Below are 6,831 nucleotides of genomic sequence, written 5' to 3'. Positions count from 1 at the left end.
TTACCTTGCCGTTTGATGTAGCTGAGAGAGTCTCCTGAGTGCCTTGAGTTCTTAAAGTGATGTTGGACGTATACAGCAGAAACTTAAAGGGAAAGATGGGACTGTCAACTTCTGAGCCATTTCAAGATATTTGTTACTTAGTTTTCCTAGTGGTATGAAAGTGAATATTTCTCTCTCTGATATTCTGCCTTAATAAGGGGTGTTTCATAGTCAAGTTTAAAAGGACTTGTTTTGACTTAAGTGATCCAAGCAATTTAATTATGATGCCACAAGGAGTTCACAGATCAAATTAGATATTTCCTATCTCTATGTTGTTAGTCTATATCCAAACACAATATTACTTCACAAAGAAAATAAATAATTTTTAACACTTATCCTGAAAGCACACTTTTGAATTTCTGCATCCATCTCCCCTGAAATATGATTACAAACCATATGTAGCCTTCTAAATCTTAACCGTCCGTGACCATTGCAGACAAACCTTTCTTATTTACGATGATACAAACCCAACTGAACCTAAAGCTTGCTCAGCCAAAAAACAGACACACATTTGATCCAATATGTTGGCTTTTACTCCAAACGCCTCCGACTGATAGACAAGGACATGATTTTCTGCCAACCCGGCACAGCCCTGTTGGAAAAACACACTGCTGGTGCTTTGGACCTTGGTCGACTTCCCAGTTACACTGGTCATTCTCAGGAAAGTAGCAGAACATGAATCACCCAAAATGGATAGGTCTTACTATGAAAGTCTGGTATAGCTATGCTATTTTATATTTTCAACCATGATTTGTTGTTAAAATGTGGGTCAACTGAGAGGTGGCCTGTGCTTCCCATCACTACTTTCAGTCAGACGTTTGGGCAGACTTGTGTAGCCTTTATGGTTTGCAAAGGTAGGAGTCTATCAAGAATTTCAGAGAGGGTTTAGCTGCCAGATGGGTTTGGATATTTTTACAGCAGGATGGATGTTGGGTCCACCAATTTTCTTCTGTGTCAGTACCCTTTGAAACAAATAGCTCGGTGAGCAGGCGGAGGCTGTCTGTGTGCGCTACCCTTCATTCTGATGAATAGCTACTAACATGCTGGCAGATGCTGGACAACTTGTCATGCTAACAGGGACAGGCTTGGACCTCAATAAGTCCTTGTAGATTGTAATTATAATGTATTACCAGGGGTGTTTACACATAGACATACAAGGTCTCATATTTAAGATGGTATGATACAGCAAGTTAACACAATGATATACAGCAGTTGTTAGATATATTTATTGTGTTGGTTAATTTAGGTTCATACATACTGTATATCTTAGTCGAGGTGTTTTTAATAAATTATATATTGAGTAGACTGTAGATTGTGATTCCAGGGTAACTGATATCACCCAGTAATCATTCAAGATGAAAACATACCTAATGCTAGTCTGGTTAATGGCTTCAACAAATTAGATTCCAATTCACTCAGTGGATAGTTTATCATGCTGGGTGACAGCATATTCTCTATGGCTTAACAGCTGTGCTACATCATTGCATTTTTTTTGTCAGACATGATCGTAACGGAGCTATACATGCCATAGATTAACTTTGTAATGAGAAAAGGGGCCACCAGGGATAATTTAAAGAGCTACAAAATGTGATGTCCTGTTAGAGGACAGGCTCAGAGTGGAAATCACACGGGAAAAAATTAGCAGGTTAGCCATGTGCTACAGTATCTAACCTTAAACATGGAGGCGCAAGATGAATGTGCAAAGCTAGGATGGTGACAAACTCCAATCGAGTGTCTTTACATAGACTTATCTTATACACCTTTTAGTATTTAAAATAAGAAGATCAGACGTTTCATAACTATATCCGAGGTCATGAAAGCACACACATGTTTTGGGAAAACATACACCCAATCATCATGGATCATGGACATTGCTTTGCCGAGAACTTTAAAAATGAGGTCTATAAACCGTGATGGATTTTTACAACAAACAGTTTGCTTCATAATCTTCCTCCAAAAAAGTGGAACTAGTCAGAACTTGTACAATAACGAAAAATAAAAAAATGGACCCAAATCTTAATCTTAAAAACTTAAATTGTCCTCTAGACCTTAATACATTTTTATATTTGTTCAGGTTTGTTTTGGGATAGATATGTTGATGATGACATTTTCCGAAAATTGGAACAAAATGGAAACTGCTCATTGGCTCCAACTTTCCTTTCATGCTGCTGCACTTTCTCAGGTTATATAGTACTGTTGAAATTAGGATTTTTGTTTATTTCATGTGGAACTTGAAAAGCTCTATGGAACTTCTCAAGTGATTCTGACATTACTTAGTATTTAGCCAAACATTGTTGTGTTCTCCAAGGCAACAATATACAGTATGATGATGTGCAGATGTTCCTGAATTATTAAAAACGGATGTTATTTACTAATGCCTAAACATGTCAAGTGTGTAATGCAATCATTCGAAGTTGAGAAACCACTGTTTCTCTGGAGTATTTTGGTTCATGAAACTTTACACACACACACACACACACACACACACACACACACACACACACACACACACACACACACACACACACACACACACACACACACACACACACACACACACACAAAATCATTCCCAGGTACCCTCAATGCTCTAAAGCTATTGTGGCAGAAAGAGCTGAACTCATCTGTCAATTACGGTAAGCTCCATTGGGCCACTGTCTAAACTGTTTTCTCACTCACTGGTGAATCCAGTGATTTATTGTCAACTGCCTCAGCATCAATATACAATTGGGAGACACTAAGCTGTGATGTCTGAACACAAACTATTGTCGGAGTATCAGCATAGCTCACATTAAGTGCCATTTCGATTATTCATTGCATCGGGTTGTGTGAAAGCCTTGTTTGGATGTTCTGCTTGTATAAAGAAGAGAAGGCCATTATTGCTGGGATTCCAGTGCTATGGATCTGAGCTTCTATTTACTTACATTCACTGTCCGACTGAATGAACAACATCTGCGCGGCACCAAACAGAGACACAGTGTTTCAGATCTTTGGGTCAGCTTGTCCTGCCTTAGAGTCCATAGGGTCAACTGGATATGAGCTATTTTGTTGAACTGACATGCATTTTATCTCTCTTAGAATATAAAGGCGAGCCTGGGTAACAGGAAGTAGCAGGTCTTGTATGGTTTGTACTGGCATCAACATTCCAACTCAACAAATGAAAAGAGCGAGGTCACCGAAATGCCAGGAAGTCCAAAACAACCTTTTAATCTGTCCCTTTGATTTACTGAAGTCTCTTTAAACAGACCGAGCAGGTTTCTCTGTCATGATGATATGAGCGGACAAGTTATTTTACCATCATAATTTGATCTCCAAATAGTTTCTGGCACATTGTGTGGCTGCAGAGCAAGATGATTGGATTGACTGAGTCGTTTTAGATAAACACATGAATTTATCCCAGATTGTTGTGATTTAAAGGCTGTTTACTTCCTCTGAACAACGTACTGAAAACAAAACTTCAGAAATCATATCCATCAAACCTTATAAAAAGAGATTGGAAATATGTAATTCTTTAAGTATTGATTTGTATACAGGATGTTGTTTTTATTGAGGGAACAAGCTTTTTACTGTTTTGAAATATATATAAAAAAGAGAGACAATAAAGCCTCAGTGAGAAATGTATGTAAGGAATAAAAACTTTGAAAAGTGATTATTACAGTGTAAATAAATAGAAGATTTCCATTCTTTGGGGTTTTGAGTGCCTGAAGACCCTCTAAGGAAAGCTAAAATATGTCTTTCCATTTGACACCATTAGCAAGTGTTAACACGTAACCTTTGGCAGCGCTGGCCAACTGCTCTACACCATTTTAGGCATCCTCTGCAGCAGCAGTTCTGAGCGAAAGATTTGGACAGCTGGATAACAGAGATGGGGAAAGAGGGCAAGATATTGGATTAAGTGAAATGAACATGTTCACATGTCTCGCGGTGGGATTCTTTGTTTGCACACTGTGACCCTGAGATGCAATGTCTCAGGGCTAGCCTACTGTTTGTTTATTGCCCTCTGATCCATGTCCATGTGTTTCTGGTAAAAAAAAATAACGAGCTTCCTTCTTAGCATTGAACCCTTATGGTAAAGAGAATTTTACAAGGGTAGCCCTTTTGTAGAATGTGTTGTACCAGTGTTATTGTTTTTGCTTTATGTTGCAGGCAGTATATTGTAATAGCCTAACTGAAAGGATGATATTAAGATAACCTTGGGAGGAAACGATAACACAGCCATGGGCTTCTGTCCTTCCTGCCATCACTAACCCACTGTGACATTTTGGCTGAGGAACGGCTCAAACTATAGGACTAACGACTTAGAGATTTTTTCGAATACTTGAAGACATTTTTTTATTTTTGCTATTATACAGTTTTTTGTAAATGTCCTCCTTGGTCAGCTTGTATTGTGATATACTGTTAGCCATTACACTATGGCGAGATAGTCCTGACAAACACAATGAACAAATCAAGAATATTAGTGCTGTGATGTGCAGTCGATAATATTTGGCTTCATTAATTCCCATGCCCTGAGATGACATCCAGCCCCTATTAGGTTTGAAATCTCATCCCCTTCTCCTCTATACCTCAGCTGTGGCTCAACCAAGCAGCCAAGCAGATAATACGCTCTGAGCTCTGAAACATGTACCATTATAATTAGCTTTGTCAGGTCCTAGCCCCTACAACCCTCATGCAGATAATATGATAATATGTCTTCATAACCGGCTGACCTTACATGCTCAATATTTCTCCCCTTATGAAGATTACATGTCAATAAAGTAATTGAGTCCCGGGGTGTGTGGCAAGTGAAGATTTAGGTTATTGGACTTTTCGGGGCAGTGATGTACGAGCGTTATTATTCTACCTGTCAGGAGATGTGCAGGGGGCTGGGGACAGTCCGAGAGTGTCAGGGGGGAAAGGAGAGGAGAGGAGAGAAAAGAAGAGAGAGGGAGACAGAGATAAGGCAAAATAGAAAAAGAGGGGAGTGCGCAGAAAGACATGAGGTGAGCCAAAGAGAGACCGGGAGAAGGGAGAGTGAGGGAGACGGAAATGAAGAGAGGAGGGAGGACTGGGGAGAGCAGAAGAGGCAAGCTCATTTCTCATGAGGAGGGACCGATCCACAGTTAATCATTCCCTCATACCTCCATCTCTCTGTCCCCTCCCTCACTCTCTGCATATGAACTGGGGATATGTCATATTAATTAAGAGAAGTAGAGCTTCAGTGGAGCCATCCGTCTGAATGGGGCCCAGGGAGGCCAGAGGAGTATGAAATATTCCACACAACACAAACCTATCATCACCTCTGCCTCACACCTGATTGGCTACTGTGGGTTCATTTGTTTAAATTCCTGCAAGAAGCGACAGCATGTCATTTGACACAACCATATACATTTTTCACCGCTTCAAGCTTACATTAAGAACAATTACAGTATTTGTTATTCTTCATTCATATTGACTGGCTGCCATGCATACTTTTTTCCTGTAAATAATTTAGAAATGTTTGAAAATATTAAGTCTTAATCTATATTTATAATAATCACATACATAAATCAACATTCTTTAAATATGCCAATCAATACCTTAAAACTGTAGTCCTTTGGCAATATTTCTAAAGCCAGTATAAACATGCTGTATATACAGTTATTATGAATTAAATAAGACAATTTCATTAATTAAAGTATTGGCAAAATAAAGACCCAAGTGGGTAGAAATTACATGTATTAAGTTTAAGTATATTCTCATATGCATATGCAATCGTTCTCATTGTATTGACTTCCAAATGCTTAACTGTCAATAAAACAAAAAAATTAGAAACCACAATTTGGGTTAAAATATAAATGATAGAATCCCTGATTTTGACACTGCACATGTGTGCTGATCTTTTTTATTTTATTTTGTATTCCCAGATATAGTGACACATTGTGCTAAATGCCACATGTCAAGGAACTGTTTTGTCCATCATAATTTGACTGTCAGTGCTAGAGACAGAGGAAATGGGATGTGAAAATGAGTATGGTCGATTGAGGTCCAACAATGAAGGTTACACCCATTCTCAGCTGTGACAGCGACAGAAGCAGGAGACACAAAGCCAGGGTGGGAGAGCAATGTTAAAAGATATTTTACCATGTCCTCTTGCATTAGGCCTGGAGATTGATATCTTCCAGTCAGATGAAGCTCTGATGTGAGTGATCCAGCCCCTCCATCATTGTGACATCCAGCTCTTGGCTAACGCTCATCCGTGTTGATGGGCCCACCCTACGCCACAAGGGCCCCGGCTAACGTACCCACCTTCCCTCTCTCCCCGTCTCTGTCCGGCTCACTCTGCCATCTCTGTTCTTTTATTTCTATTGCCCTTCTCCCCTGTTTTCTGTCACCATGTCATGTCCAATCACTGTTTGGCTGGCCAGGCACTCAGTCGGGCAGGCAGGGAGCAGGAGCCCCAGGTAGAGAACTGCCTAACAGGCGTCAGGATGGGCACTGAAATGACTCTAATAATGGGGTCCCCGTGTGGCCCAGACAGGCCAGTCAGTTAGCAGGGCCAGGATGGGGAGTAATAAGTGTTTGATGTCTGCAGGGGAAGGAAGTGTGAAGGAGTACAGCCAACTCTGGACACGCCAGTCAGGCAGGTGCAGCCAGCCAGGGTCTGAGGGGATCGACTGTGGAACAAGACGTCAGATTAGTATTGATATGTGTCACGCTGGAGGTTGCCAGGCTGTTTGTTTAAGAGAGTGGTAGAAGCCATGCGGTAATTGATGTCTAGCTCATGAAGCTACAGGGAAAACCTACAGTAGGTGCAGAGTGAAAGACAAGAGC

This window comes from Notothenia coriiceps, unplaced genomic scaffold (genome assembly GCF_000735185.1).
Source record: "Notothenia coriiceps isolate Sejong01 unplaced genomic scaffold, NC01 NC01_scaffold00024667, whole genome shotgun sequence".
Taxonomy (NCBI): Eukaryota; Metazoa; Chordata; class Actinopteri; order Perciformes; family Nototheniidae; genus Notothenia; species Notothenia coriiceps.
The sequence above is the reverse complement of the archived record's forward strand: the minus strand, read 5'-3'. Positions refer to the sequence as shown.